This window comes from Triturus cristatus, chromosome 10 (assembly GCF_964204655.1).
Source record: "Triturus cristatus chromosome 10, aTriCri1.1, whole genome shotgun sequence".
NCBI classification, from domain to species: Eukaryota; Metazoa; Chordata; class Amphibia; order Caudata; family Salamandridae; genus Triturus; species Triturus cristatus.
The window spans coordinates 39997712-40013047 of NC_140593.1; the positions used below are offsets into that span (position 1 = coordinate 39997712).

At 44.7% G+C, this 15336-nt stretch overlaps 2 long non-coding RNA genes across 2 annotated transcripts; one reads left to right on the forward strand and one right to left on the reverse strand.

The window, feature by feature from the left end:
* Positions 1-2310: 2310 nt before the first annotated feature.
* Positions 2311-3335, reverse strand: LOC146788778 (uncharacterized). The gene is made up of 3 exons (XR_014969542.1): positions 3230-3335; positions 2917-3032; positions 2311-2386 (listed from the first exon to the last, which is right to left on the reverse strand). It is a non-coding gene; the product is annotated as an uncharacterized LOC146788778 (long non-coding RNA).
* Positions 3336-7920: 4585 nt separating this feature from the next.
* Positions 7921-9520, forward strand: LOC146788779 (uncharacterized). The gene is made up of 4 exons (XR_014969986.1): positions 7921-8050; positions 8476-8601; positions 8799-8914; positions 9445-9520. It is a non-coding gene; the product is annotated as an uncharacterized LOC146788779 (long non-coding RNA).
* Positions 9521-15336: the final 5816 nt, after the last annotated feature.

Genomic DNA, 15336 nt, shown 5'->3' on the forward strand with positions numbered 1-15336 from the left:
AGAACAACCTCCTATATACAGAGCCTAAGGTTGCTGAGCCTGGGTCAACCCGTGCGCTGGTGGTACCCCAGGACTTCAGAGCCTTCCTACTGGGGATGGCTCACAATGTGCCATTGGCAGGGCATTTGGGGTAGGAAAAGACCTTTGAAAGGCTTGTCACCCACTTTTATTGGCCTCAAATGTGCAGGAGTTCAGACACTCACTGCAGGACATGCCAGACTTGCCAGGCAAGTGGAAAGAGTGGAAGGAAGCAGAAGGCTCCACTCCAGCCATTCCCTGTGGTCGGTACCCCATTCCAGCGAGTTGAAATTGACATTGTGGGGCCACTGGACCCCAGGACAGTCATGGGCAACAGGTTCATCCTGCTCCTGGTGAACCATGCCACCCGGTGCCCGGAAGCCATCCCTCTGAGGACAGTGACGGCCCCCGTGGTGGGACGTGCACTGATGGGAATTTTCTCCAGAGTGGGATTCCCTCTAGAGGTGGTGTCTGACCGGGGTACCAATTTCATATCCAAATATATGAAATCCCTTTGGCAAGAGTGTGGTGTAACCTACAAGTTCACCACACCTTACCACCCCCAAGGAAACGGGTTGGTTGAGAGATTCAACCGTACCCTCAAGGGCATGATAATGGGTCTGGAAGAAACCATGAGGCGTAAGTGGGACGTCCTCTTGCTATGCCTGCTCTTTGCATACCGTGAGGTGCCACAGAAGTCTCTAGAGTTCAGCCCCTTTGAGCTCCTGTATGGCCACCCCGTGAGAGGACCTCTAAGTCGGGTCAAGGAAGGCTGGGAGCAATCTCCCAGGAAACCTCCCCAGAATGTATATAGCTACATGATGGCCTTCAGGAATCTGACTAGGCGATTCAGGCAACTTGCTGAGGCAAATCTGGAAGCCAGCCAGGAGGAGATGAAGCGGTGGTACGACCAGAATGCCACTCTGGTAGAGCTTCAGCCTGGACAAAAGGTATGGGTCTTGGCCCCAGAGGAGACCGAGCCTCTTCCTGACCTCCTGTCAGCCCAAGAGCAAGATGGGTCAGTGGATGGTGTCATCCTCTCTTTCGCCCTGACCCCTGAGCAACAGAATGATTGCCACCAATTACTGGGGCAATTTTCTGATCTGTTTTCCCTGGTTCCCGGTGTCACTGATTGGTGCGTCCATGATGTGGACACTGGGGATAGTCCACCCGTGAGGCACAAGGCCTACAGGGTGACTGACAGGGTGAGGACATGCATCAAGGAGGAGGTCTCCAAGATGTTTGCACTCGGGGTAATTGAGTCCTCCAACAGTCCTTGGGCCAGCCCAGTGGACTTGGTCCCAAAGGTTGCAGCGCAGGGAGCCACACCAGAACTCCAGTTCTGTGTGGACTACAGAGGACTCAATTCAGTCACCAGGACTGACGCACACCCCATCCCCAGAGCTGATGAGCTCATAGATCGGCTAGGGGCTGCCAACTACCTCAGCACGTTTGATTTAACGTCTGGGTATTGGCAGATTGCCTTGACCGATGGGGCCAAAGAGAGGTCAGCATTTTCCACCCCAGATGGGCACTACCAGTTTCGGGTTATGCCCTTCGGGATGAAGAATGCCCCTGCCACCTTCCAGAGGTTGGTCAACCAGGTGTTGGTTTGTCTGGATTTGTTCAGTGCTGCCTACCTGGATGACATCGCAGTGTTCAGCTCCACTTGGGAAGAACACCTGCGCCACCTCTGGGAAATGTTGATGGCGCTGCGGAGGGCAGGCCTCACGATCAAGGCGAGTAAGTGCCAGATCGGGCAGGGTTCCGTGGTGTACTTGGGGCACCAGGTTAGGAGCGGGCAGGTGGCTCCCCTTCAACCCAAGATAGAAACCATCCTGAATTGGGAGTCGCCCAAAACCCAGACAGAGGTGAGAGCCTTCCTAGGTCTCACCGGGTACTACAGGAGGTTTGTCAAGGGGTATGGCAACATTGTTGCCCCCTTGACAGCGCTGACTTCTAGGAAGCAGCCCAGGAAAGTGATTTGGACTGACACCTGTCAGAAAGCTTTTGAGGCCCTGAAAGCTGCTATGTGCACGGCGCCCGTGCTCTTGGCTCCCAACTTCTCCAAAGAGTTTATCGTTCAGACAGATGCTTCAGAGCATGGTGTGGGGGCTGTTCTTTCACAGATTAATAAAGAGGGCCTAGATCAACCTGTAGCCTTCCTTAGCAGTGTTAGAAATGAGGGGATCAAACAAAAGCTAAGATGCACCACAAGTTTATAGAGTAAATCTAAACATGACAAAATATATATATCAACTTCAATTCAAGAAGACTGAATATTTCTTGATTTCAATTTCTTTATTCCAATTTCAATACAGTGCGATACAGCCGACGCGTTTCGTCCTGACACAGGACTTCTTCAGGGCTGTTAAAAATACATAGTTATATGATTACAATTACAAAAAGAATTCTTTTACAATTAAAAAATTATCATATACTAGATGATAATTAAATACATACAACCTACATTACGACAAACATTTTTCATAAAATCTTTAAGTTAAGAAAGTGATTTGCAGTCCAATATGGATATAATGAATGTTATTATATTATTCTTCATATCCATAATTCCATAATGGACCCCACAATGAGAGCATAGTACAACAATATTGCATTTTTCATGTACAGTGTTCATATTAATAGTCATCTTGCATTAGCATAAAGTGACAAGAAAAAACAGACCTACTCGGAAAGGAAAGAAAGAAAAAGAAAGGAAGAGAAACTGGGAGATGAAGGGGAGAAATAGATTTATACTGCCATTTGATTTTATTTCTTCAATCTATATTATTTATTTTAAAAAAGGGCAATTCCGTGATTGCAGAATTTTTTTTATGTGTAATACACTTAGAAGTCCTACCCAAATCATAGATTGTAGTAAGTGTATATTATACCTACCAAGTTTGTAAATGAAGATAAGATCGCTCCTATAGATATTGATCAGAATTTAAGCAATATATGCTGAGAGTCTCCTGTCCAATTCATTATCAACCATCTGTGTTGTAAGGCATATACTGTGAATAAAAACAGAGCATACGCGATGTATGTATTTATCTAATATGTATTGTAAACAGGCACAATATGTATGAATGGAACATATAATTGTATTTATTATCAACGATATCCACATAGAGACTTATAGTCTCTGTAGATCAAAGTGTTTGATATAATTTATAAAAGGGAGCACCTGGTTAATACATGTATTCCATACCTTATCAGTATATGGGATGTTCCAGAAACGTAATCTTTCAAAAAGTTTTATTCAAGAAGTGTTATTCAACACCGTTAAAAGGATAAAGTCATCCACCCGATTAAGTGGGGAAACAAACGATCCGATCTGAAAAGAGGAAACCAGATAAAACAGCGAATCGTGAGATATTTGGATCAGGAACCTCTTCTGTATGCTACCAAATGAAAATGATAAGAAAATATTGTCTCTTAGTTGCTGACCTCGCTAAATCCATACTGTAGCCTACTAGTGTTGTAGGTCAGTAATCTCCAAATCAAAAGCGAAAAGCAGTCAGACCCTATCTCGAAACCCGCCTTACACACAAAAAGTGAAAGGTTCCTAGATGTTACTCTGATGTTCTGAGCCCCTTTCTGGGCTGTATCCCAGCCCAGTACTCCCTCGCGTTATGAGCAAAGTTAAACTGTTGGTATAATTGAATAAAGGGAGAATATCCCTCTCAAATACCCGTCTTGCTAAGTCCATGGTAAAGTTTATGGCAGTCATATTTATCCTTAAAAATAGCGTGTGCTTACCGTAATATGCTAATTACGAAAAGATAAAGGAGCTGCAACTCAGTCTACGGCCACAGGAACGGTCCCTCGATCCGGCACCCTCTTGCACAGAAAGTGCTTACTTTATATAGTTCTCCAGTGGCCCAGCAAGTTCATTCACCTGTGTTGGTTTCCAAGACGACACCCCCTTACCGATCACATGTTATTTATCGTAAAGGTGGTGGCCATCTTAAGATGTATACTCTTTCCCGATTTGATATATGGAACAAGGCCAGCGGTTTATATGAAAAAAAAAATTGTCTTAAGTGTAACACATGCCTGAATGGATAATATTCATAGACTATAAGGTGGAGTAGTAAGAAGTAATCTATCCCCATAAGTTCCTCCGTGAACTTCCTCAATAAGACGCCCCTGCGGGTCATGTGACTAACGGCGTAAACAAAGTGGCCATCTTGGAGTGTCTAAGTTATCCATACAAAGGTCGAGGAGTCAACGAAGGAGAGATATTTTGAGCGGCCTAATTTACCGTCGAAAGACTATTTTTAGATGTAACTTACGGTTAGGTAGATAGTATTTATATACTTAAGGTAGAGAGGCCATGTAATAATCTTCTCCTATAAGTTCCTCCGTAAACTTTCTCAAGGGAACACCCTTGCAGGTCATGTGACTAGCGCTGTAGACAATGTGGCCATTTTGAAATGTCTAGATTACCCTTCCAAAGGTCGAAAATAACAAGGAGATGTATTTTAAACGGCCTGAATTTCGCTAAATAGAAACCAAAGACTAAAACGTGAATTGTGGAATGTAGGTAGGAAGCGACATATAAATTAGAATTTATGTGAATTTTGTACCAAAGGTTGAATATATGTATTTTGGGTAGTATGTAGATACAGGGAAAAGATGGCTCTACCACTTTAAGGTATCTGCATTCGTCATCACTAATCAGACCATCCTCCCGGGATAGGGCGGCCCTTTTCCACCTGGCCGCCCTATCATCTCAGGAGTAAATTCTCCGACAGAAAAACTATCGGAGTATGTTGATCAATATATTCAACCTTTGGTACAAAATTTACCTGCGTACATAAAAGATACAAAGGACATCTTGGGCAAATTTGAGGGCTTCACATGGTCAGAAACCCTACATTTTGTCACCTTAGATGTGACAAGCTTGTATACCTGTATTAAAAAAGAGTTTGGTATTATAGCGTTACAAACCTTTTTGGGCCAGAGAGCTGCGGACCATTTCCATCATAATGAGATGCTGTTGGAAATGACAGATATGATCCTATCCAAGAATTATTTTCTCCATGACTCCAACTGGTACCACCAAATCCAGGGTACTGCAATGGGCTCCAGGTTTGCTCCTGCTTACGCCGGGCTCTTTATGGGCTGGTTCGAGCGGGGGCATGCCTGGGGCAAACATGCGTCAACATGGATGCCCCATGTGATTTTTTGGGGCAGATATATTTTCGATGTCATTATACTTTGGGACGGACTAGTAGAGGATTTGATGTCATATTATGACTACCTCAATGACAACCCATTCAATGTCAAATTTACCATTAATCATAGCTCTGAAAAAATCGATTTCTTGGATATAACCTTCTTCATCCAAAACAACCACATCCATAGTCGAACACATAGGAAGCCTACTGCCTGCAATAGCACTCTACACTATCAAAGTTCACATCCACAACATGTGATCAAGAATATCCCCTACGGGGAAATGATCCGTATGCGTCGGAACTGTAGCATGGATGAGGATTTTATGTCAAATCTAAGGGAGACAGAAAGACTGTTCTTAGAAAGAGGATATCCTAAACAGGTTTTGAGCGAAGCCCAAAACAAAGCAAAGAAAACCAACAGAACCACCACGTTAGCCATTAAGCCAAAGGGGGTGCTCAGTAAAAGTCATATTTCATTCAATACACAGTTTAATGAACAAAGTAGTAGGGTGTACAATACTCTCAGAAAGCACTGGCACTTACTAACAGATGTACCGGGACTAAATGAACAACTGGGCAAGAGACCCAAGGTGACATACAGAAGAGGACAAAATCTTCGTGATATGCTCTGCCCAAGTTATGTTACGACCCCTAAAAAACAAACCTGGCTTACTACAAAAACAGTAGGGTTCTTCACATGCAACAAATGTAGCGTCTGCAACCTAGGTATAAATAAGACTAGGAATTTTAGCTTTAACACTAGACGCAAACATACAATTGAACATCTTATCAATTGCAATTCAAAATACATAGTTTACATAATATGCTGCCCTTGCAATAAAATCTATGTGGGCAGCACAAAAAGACCCCTAAAGACTAGAATCCAAGAACATGTTCGAGCAGTCCGAAATGGGGACATGAGGTACCCCTTGACTTTTCACATGCAGGAGAAACATTCCAATACAGACAATCTCCGGTTTATGGGTATTGACCATGTCCCAGCACACCCCAGGGGTGGAAACAGAGAACTCACACTTAGAAAGAAGGAAGCGGGGTGGATATGCAGATTACGAAGTGTTGAGATGGGACACAATAGTGATAACGAGATGCATTACTTCCTATAAGATATTGAAACATATCCCCTGATCCTGACTGTGTCATGTTCCATACTAGTCACTGTTAATACAATATGTATATTGAACTATGAAAATGTGCTGTTACAAAATTTCTTATATACTATCTTATGACTGTCACTCAATCTCTCCTTAAATTCCTGACCATGCTTCTTTCCTGTAGACATGGAACCCAATATTGAATTTGCATGAAGCATCTCTCAAAATACTGCCTTGGTAATAAAAGGGTACCTTCTGAATTAGAACTTTATACATATAGATCACAATATAATCCTCAATTTTAAAATAATGCAGTTGTGGACAATATAAAACCTAAGCTATGGTGTGTCCATGTGTTGCATGTACATTTAGGTCTGCCTGATTGATTATATAGGCGATTTATCTCAAATTTGGTCACCATACATTTAATGGTTCTCATTTGGAACCTAGTACCAAATTTATTTCAATCACCCTTTTACATACTATTACCCAAATAAAGGAGATACTCCGGTGTGAATTTTTTAATACTTGAGCTACAATAATATCCAAATTGAAATTTATCAAGACTTAGAGAACATGATTCAATACAGGACATATCCTTTCATGTTGATCGCAATATACTTGTGTACAGAATAGGGCCAATTTTGTTGATTTGACAGTATATGTATAAGCATATTTGTATGCACATTTATACACGTGAACCCATTCCAAAATGGCCGCCGTACTGTAATATTCATTTGTATATTCTTAATTTATACTTTCACTGTTGTTGCCATTACTTAGGATTCACAATTAATATTATTTGTATTTCATATTTAGATATAAGCTATCATCACAGGCGGACCTTGTATATGGTATATATTGATCGCCATTTTCCGTACTTGATTTGTTATATAGTAACATAGGTTGAGATCCACATAAATTCTAATTTATATGTCGCTTCCTACCTACATTCCACAATTCACGTTTTAGTCTTTGGTTTCTATTTAGCGAAATTCAGGCCGTTTAAAATACATCTCCTCGTTATTTTCGACCTTTGGAAGGGTAATCTAGACATTTCAAAATGGCCACATTGTCTACAGCGCTAGTCACATGACCTGCAAGGGTGTTCCCTTGAGAAAGTTTACGGAGGAACTTATAGGAGAAGATTATTACATGGCCTCTCTACCTTAAGTATATCAATACTATCTACCTAACCGTAAGTTACATCTAAAAATAGTCTTTCGACGGTAAATTAGGCCGCTCAAAATATCTCTCCTTCGTTGACTCCTCGACCTTTGTATGGATAACTTAGACACTCCAAGATGGCCACTTTGTTTACGCCGTTAGTCACATGACCCGCAGGGGCGTCTTATTGAGGAAGTTCACGGAGGAACTTATGGGGATAGATTACTTCTTACTACTCCACCTTATAGTCTATGAATATTATCCATTCAGGCATGTGTTACACTTAAGACAATTTTTTTTTTCATATAAACCGCTGGCCTTGTTCCATATATCAAATCGGAAAAGAGTATACATCTTAAGATGGCCACCACCTTTACGATAAATAACATGTGATCGGTAAGGGGGTGTCGTCTTGGAAACCAACACAGGTGAATGAACTTGCTGGGCCACTGGAGAACTATATAAAGTAAGCACTTTCTGTGCAAGAGGGTGCCGGATCGAGGGACCGTTCCTGTGGCCGTAGACTGAGTTGCAGCCCCTTTATCTTTTCGTAATTAGCATATTACGGTAAGCACACGCTATTTTTAAGGATAAATATGACTGTCATAAACTTTACCATGGACTTAGCAAGACGGGTATTTGAGAGGGATATTCTCCCTTTATTCAATTATACCAACAGTTTAACTTTGCTCATAACGCGAGGGAGTACTGGGCTGGGATACAGCCCAGAAAGGGGCTCAGAACATCAGAGTAACATCTAGGAACCTTTCACTTTTTGTGTGTAAGGCGGGTTTCGAGATAGGGTCTGACTGCTTTTCGCTTTTGATTTGGAGATTACTGACCTACAACACTAGTAGGCTACAGTATGGATTTAGCGAGGTCAGCAACTAAGAGACAATATTTTCTTATCATTTTCATTTGGTAGCATACAGAAGAGGTTCCTGATCCAAATATCTCACGATTCGCTGTTTTATCTGGTTTCCTCTTTTCAGATCGGATCGTTTGTTTCCCCACTTAATCGGGTGGATGACTTTATCCTTTTAACGGTGTTGAATAACACTTCTTGAATAAAACTTTTTGAAAGATTACGTTTCTGGAACATCCCATATACTGATAAGGTATGGAATACATGTATTAACCAGGTGCTCCCTTTTATAAATTATATCAAACACTTTGATCTACAGAGACTATAAGTCTCTATGTGGATATCGTTGATAATAAATACAATTATATGTTCCATTCATACATATTGTGCCTGTTTACAATACATATTAGATAAATACATACATCGCGTATGCTCTGTTTTTATTCACAGTATATGCCTTACAACACAGATGGTTGATAATGAATTGGACAGGAGACTCTCAGCATATATTGCTTAAATTCTGATCAATATCTATAGGAGCGATCTTATCTTCATTTACAAACTTGGTAGGTATAATATACACTTACTACAATCTATGATTTGGGTAGGACTTCTAAGTGTATTACACATAAAAAAAATTCTGCAATCACGGAATTGCCCTTTTTTAAAATAAATAATATAGATTGAAGAAATAAAATCAAATGGCAGTATAAATCTATTTCTCCCCTTCATCTCCCAGTTTCTCTTCCTTTCTTTTTCTTTCTTTCCTTTCCGAGTAGGTCTGTTTTTTCTTGTCACTTTATGCTAATGCAAGATGACTATTAATATGAACACTGTACATGAAAAATGCAATATTGTTGTACTATGCTCTCATTGTGGGGTCCATTATGGAATTATGGATATGAAGAATAATATAATAACATTAATTATATCCATATTGGACTGCAAATCACTTTCTTAACTTAAAGATTTTATGAAAAATGTTTGTCGTAATGTAGGTTGTATGTATTTAATTATCATCTAGTATATGATAATTTTTTAATTGTAAAAGAATTCTTTTTGTAATTGTAATCATATAACTATGTATTTTTAACAGCCCTGAAGAAGTCCTGTGTCAGGACGAAACGCGTCGGCTGTATCGCACTGTATTGAAATTGGAATAAAGAAATTGAAATCAAGAAATATTCAGTCTTCTTGAATTGAAGTTGATATATATATTTTGTTATGTTTAGATTTACTCTATAAACTTGTGGTGCATCTTAGCTTTTGTTTGATTCAATTGATTATGTTCCTTAGGGAACTAGCACTGTAACAATGGGTGCCATTCAGAATGCACACATCCCCTTGATTTATGTATGATAACATAGTATTGAGGGTAAGACAATAATAGGGTGATATTAACATCAGGTGCTGGTAAAATAGAAGGTTCCATTGTTAGTCCCATTGGCATTTTTAGAAATGAGGGGACTCTGGTTGGCGCAGGCAAGTACCAGCGACAACCAGGGACCCTTTACTTCTAGTCAGGGCGAAGGATGGCTCCTTAGAATAACCCTTGCTCACCCTCTAGGTGCGTGGCGCGAGCAATCAAGGCTAAACCTCAGGGGTTACGCGGTTAAGCATTGGCAATCATAGACACAGTAAATTCATTACATGCACCACAAATGGACACTAGGCAGGTTGTTGAGAAAAATAGGGTTTTTATATACTGTTATGCAGACTTCGTACAGGGCCCCTACGTTGAACAGGTGGGGCCACAATTTCTATTCTTATGGCAAGTTTTATTATACGTAACAACAAGGAGAGCTGTAGATCTTTAGCGCGCTTCGCGCTGCTGAGGCGACCGGGGAGAGCGCGCTGGAGAGCAGGGAAAACAAACGTTGCGGACCATGGATCTGATGCGAACTCGCGGTCGAGTTCAGGAGATACAGTACATTGTTTCTTTGCAGCAAAGGTGGTTGCGGGACGTCCGGCGGCTCCTGGGGCTCCCACACTTTACGGGGGGAGGTTCCGATCCTTCAGGCTCACAGGGGGTGCTGGGTGCTCAGATGGGGCAGGTGAGCAGAGCGGGGTAGCCAGGCACGCAGTCTGCGTCTGGGCCGTTCGAGGCTTCGGGATGCTCACAATGCTGATTCCGGCGGGAGGGGTGAAGGTGCCCAGCGGGCCTCCAGCGGGCGAGGTGATGGGGGCAGCCCAGCACAGCATAGAGAGAGTGGCTCAGATCGAGCAAGGCTCTATTCCAGGTGGGGGCGGTCAAGCAGCTCGGTCACGGCTCGAGGAGGGGCTTACAAGCACGAGGGTCACAGCTCCGGCGAGGGAAGGAACATCACAGTCCAGCGGCAGGCGGGTGAAGGTCAGGATGAGCCCAATGGTCCTGGGGCTCAGTTCAGGGGGCAAGCTCGCTTCCAAGCCCTTGGAGATCGTTTTGAAAGCACAAGTTTCCTGAAAATAAAAATAAAGCAAAGTCTCTAGCAAAAGGTTCCTCTTCTCTCCTTTGGCAGCAAGGTCACCACTGCAGGCCAGTCCCCCAGGATAGGGACAGTCTTCCTCCTTACAGCTTTCCTGGCGTCTCCTCCTCAGGCAGAGATTCTTCTTGGGTCAAAGCGGATCTGATTTCTTAGGAGCAGGGCTCCTACATTTATACTACATTTCTTTTGTTCTCCCAGGCCAGGGGGGCCCTTGCCTAGTTCAGTCCAGTTCTGGAGCACTTTGTTGACGCGATGCAGGCTTATTCTTTCAGAGTGCAGGGCAGAGTCATCAGACGCTCCACAGGGGGCGGAGCCGGCATTGTGGTGGCAGAGCACAGTCCTATTCAGAACCAGGTGTACTTCTCCCACCCATCTACCTGTCAATCTTCCTATTCACCACCAGGCTACCTAGCCCTGCCCATCTGGGTTTCCCCAGCCCTGTCACTCACACAAGCCAGACAGCAGATACACATCACGCAGAGGCGGGCTGAAATGGTTAGGCAAGCAAAGGCCATCTTTCTAAAAGTGGCATTTGCAAACGCAGAATATTGAAATAAACCTTACGAAAAGATGTACCTTATTATTCTGAGTTCAGGCATACTAAACTCAATCTTCTACCATGTTCCCTGGGCATGTTAGGATCATAGGATGTAATAATCTCAACAGCCCATTCTGGCCTATGAGAACAGGGTAGCCTTACGATAGTGAAAAACGAAAATGGCTGTAATTCACTATTAGGACATGCCACACACATCAGGGCTTGTCCTACCTTATGCTTGCAACGCACCCTGCCCTTGGGCCTACCATAGGGGTGACTAACATGAAGTTAAGGGAAGGTTTAGGGACTGGCAAGTGTGTGCACTTGCCAGTCAGCATGTCAGTACCAGACTGCACGCAGGCTCTGCAATAGCAGACCTACACACATTTTACCAGGCCGCTTCTGTGGGTGGCCCAACCAGTGCTGCAAGCCCACCAGCGGCATTTATATTTACACGCCCTGGCACTCCTGGTGCACTTTACTGGGGTCTGACAGTAAACCAAATAAGCCAATCATGGAATCCAACCACCATATACATTTTACATAGGGAGCACTTGCACTGTGGCACTGGTTGGCAGTGGCACAGTGCTCTGAGCGGCCAACACCATAAAAATACATGAGGCACAGCGACAAAAAGTGGAAGGGAGACTCACGCCAAGGTGCCAGGTCTAACAAGCAGGAGGTTACTTCCACGGAAACAGAGATGGAGTGCTATTGAGCGTGAGGCCTTTGCTGTGGTCTGGGCGCTGAAGAAGCTAAGACCCTACCTGTTTGGGTCTCACTTCCAGGTTCAGACAGACCACAGGCCCCTCAAATGGTTGATGCATATGAGGGGTGAGAATCCAAAGCTGTTGAGGTGGTCCATTTCCCTACAGGGAATGGATTTCACGGTGGAACATCGCCCTGGTACAGATCACGCCAATGTTGACGGTCTGTCCAGATTTTTCCGCCTTAGTGATGAGGAACTCTCTGGGGTAGGGTAGTTCTCCCCACTTTTCAGCTGGAGGGGACACGTGTTAGACCTGGCACCTTGGCGTGAGTCTCCCTTCCACTTTTTGTCGCTGTGCCTCATGTATTTTTAATGGTGTTGGCCGCTCAGCGCACAGTGCCACTGCCAACCAGTGCCACAGTGCAAGTGCTCCCTATGTAAAATGTATATGTTGGTTGGATTCCATGATTGGGTTATTTGGTTTACTGTCAGACCCCAGTAAAGTGCACCAGGAGTGCCAGGGCGTGTAAATACAAATGCCGCTGGTGGGCTTGCAGCACTGGTTGTGCCACCCACAGAAGCGGCCTGGTAAAATATGTCTAGGTCTGCCATCGCAGAACCTGCGTGCAGTCTGGTACTGACATGCTGACTGGCAAGTACTCCCACCTGCCAGTCCCTAAACCTTCCCTTAACTTCATGTTAGTCACCCCTATGGTAGGCCCCAGGGGCAGGGTGCATTGGAGCATAAGGTAGGACAAGCCCTGATGTGTGTGGCATGTCCTAATAGTGAATTACCGCCATTTTTGTTTTTCACTATTGTAAGGCTACCCTGTTCTCATAGGCAAGAATGGGCTGTTAAGATTGTTACATCCTATGATCCTAACATGCCCAGGGAACATGGTAGAAAATCGAGTTTAGTATGCCTGAACTCAGAATAATAAGGTACATCTTTTCGTAAGGTTTATTTTAATATTCCACATTTGCAAATGCCACTTTTAGAAAGATGGCCTTTGCTTGCCTAACCATTTCAGCCCGCCTCTGCGTGATGTGTATCTACTGTCTGGCTTGTGTGAGTGACAGGGCTGGGGAAACCCAGATGGGCGGGGCTAGGTAGCCTGGTGGTGAATAGGAAGATTGACAGATAGATGGGTGGGAGGAGTACACCTGGACTCTGAATAGGGCTGTGCTCTGCCACCACAATGCTGGCTCCACCCCCTGTGGAGCGTCTGATGGCTCTGCCCTGCACCCTGAAAGAAGAAGCCGCGTCACACAAACAGAGTGCTCCAGAACTGGACTGAACTATGCAAGGGTCCCCTGGCCTGGAAGAACAAAAGAAATGTAGTATGAATGTAGGAGCCCTGCTCCTAAGAAATCCGATCCGCTTTGAACCAAGAAGAATCTCTGCCTGAGGAGGAGGCGCCAGGAAAGCTGTACAGAGGAAGACTGTCCCTATCCTGGGGGACTGGCCTGCAGTGGTGACCTTGCTGCCAAAGGAGAGAAGAGGAACCCTTTACTAAAGACTTTGCTTCATTTTTATTCCAAGAACCTTGTGCTTTCAAAAACGATCTCCAAGAGCCTGGAAGTGAGCTTGCCCCCTGAACTAAGCCCCAGGACCATTGGGATCATCCTGACCTTCACTCGCCTACCGCTGGACTGTGGTGTTCCTTCCCTCGCTGGAGCCGTGACTCCCGTGCCCATCAGCCCCTCCTTGAGCCATGACCGGACTGCTTAGCCGCCCCTGCCTTGGGAAGAGCCTTGCTCGATCCGAGCCACTCTCCCTACGCCATGCTGGGTTGCCCCCGTCACCTCGCTCGCCGGAGGCCCGCTGTGCATCTTCACCCCTCCCGCCGGAATCGGCGCTGTGAGCATCTCCAAAGCCTCGGACGGCCCGGACGTGGAAAGCATACCCGGCTGCCCCGCTCTGCTCACTTGCCAACCACAACACCCCGCTCTTGCTGTGAGCCTGAAGGACCAGACCCCCCTCGTAAAGCGTGGGTGCCCCAGACGCCGCCTGGCCCTTCTGAAGAGACGCTGAGTGCCCCGCACCCGCCTTTACTAAAAGAAACAAGTTACTGTAACTTACGAACTCGACCGCGAGCTCGCATCGGATCCAGGGTCCGCAACGTTCTGTTTTCCCTGCCGTCTGATGCATGCCACCCGGTCACCGTCTCAGCGCGAAGTGCGCTAAGACCCACAGTTCACCTTGTTGCCCCGCATAAGAAGACTTTCCGTATAAAAGAACTTTCCGTAATCATAGAGATTGTGGCCCCATCATTTCACCGTTACTGGGTCTTGTACTAAGTTGCTGAAAATTTAAAAGCCTTATTTTTGTATACAACCTGCCTGGTGTCCGTTTGTGGTGCATGCAACGTGTTTACTGTGTGTATAATTTCAAGTGCTTAACCGTGTACGCCCTGAGGTTTAGCCTTGACTGCTCGCGCCATGCACCTAGAGGGTGAGCAGGGGTTATTCTAAGGAGCCATCCTCCGCCCTGACTGGAAGTGAAGGTTCCCTGCTTTTCGCTGGTACTTGCCTGCGCCAACCCTAGCCCCCGCATTTCTAACATGCGAGAGGACCTTCAATCCTACATGTTGCTCTATCACCTGAAAACTAACAAAAATACTAGTTTTGAGAAAGAAGAATTTCTTCAGGATGACACAAATTTCTAATTAGATTCTCCATGGCAACAGCAAAGAAATGTAAGAATCACATTCTCTGGGTTTGGCCCCTCTTCCAATGGTACCCTCAACAATGCAAGTTCAAAGAATGAGAAATAACCATCCATGCAGTCAGCTATTCATGTAGTTATGCACCCGTGCACTCACTCAACCATCCATCCAACCAGACCAACCATACACCAATCACTCACTCATCCATGCACTGACTCAGCCATCCAGTACCCATCCATACACCAATCACTCACTCATCCATGCATTGACTCAACCATTCAGCCACCCAACCATACATCAATCAGTCACTCATCCATGCACTGACTCAGCCATTCAGCACCCAACCATACACCAATCACTCACTCATCCATGCATTCACTCAACCATTCAGCCACCCAACCACACATCAGTCACTCATCCATGCACTCACTCAGCCATTCAGCACCCAACCATACATCCATACATTCACTCAACCATTCAGCCACTCAACCATACACCAATCACTCACTCATCCATGCACTCACTCAGCCATTCTGCACCCAACCATACATCCATGCAGTCAGCTAGTTATGTAGTCATGCACCTGTGCACTCACTCAACCATACAC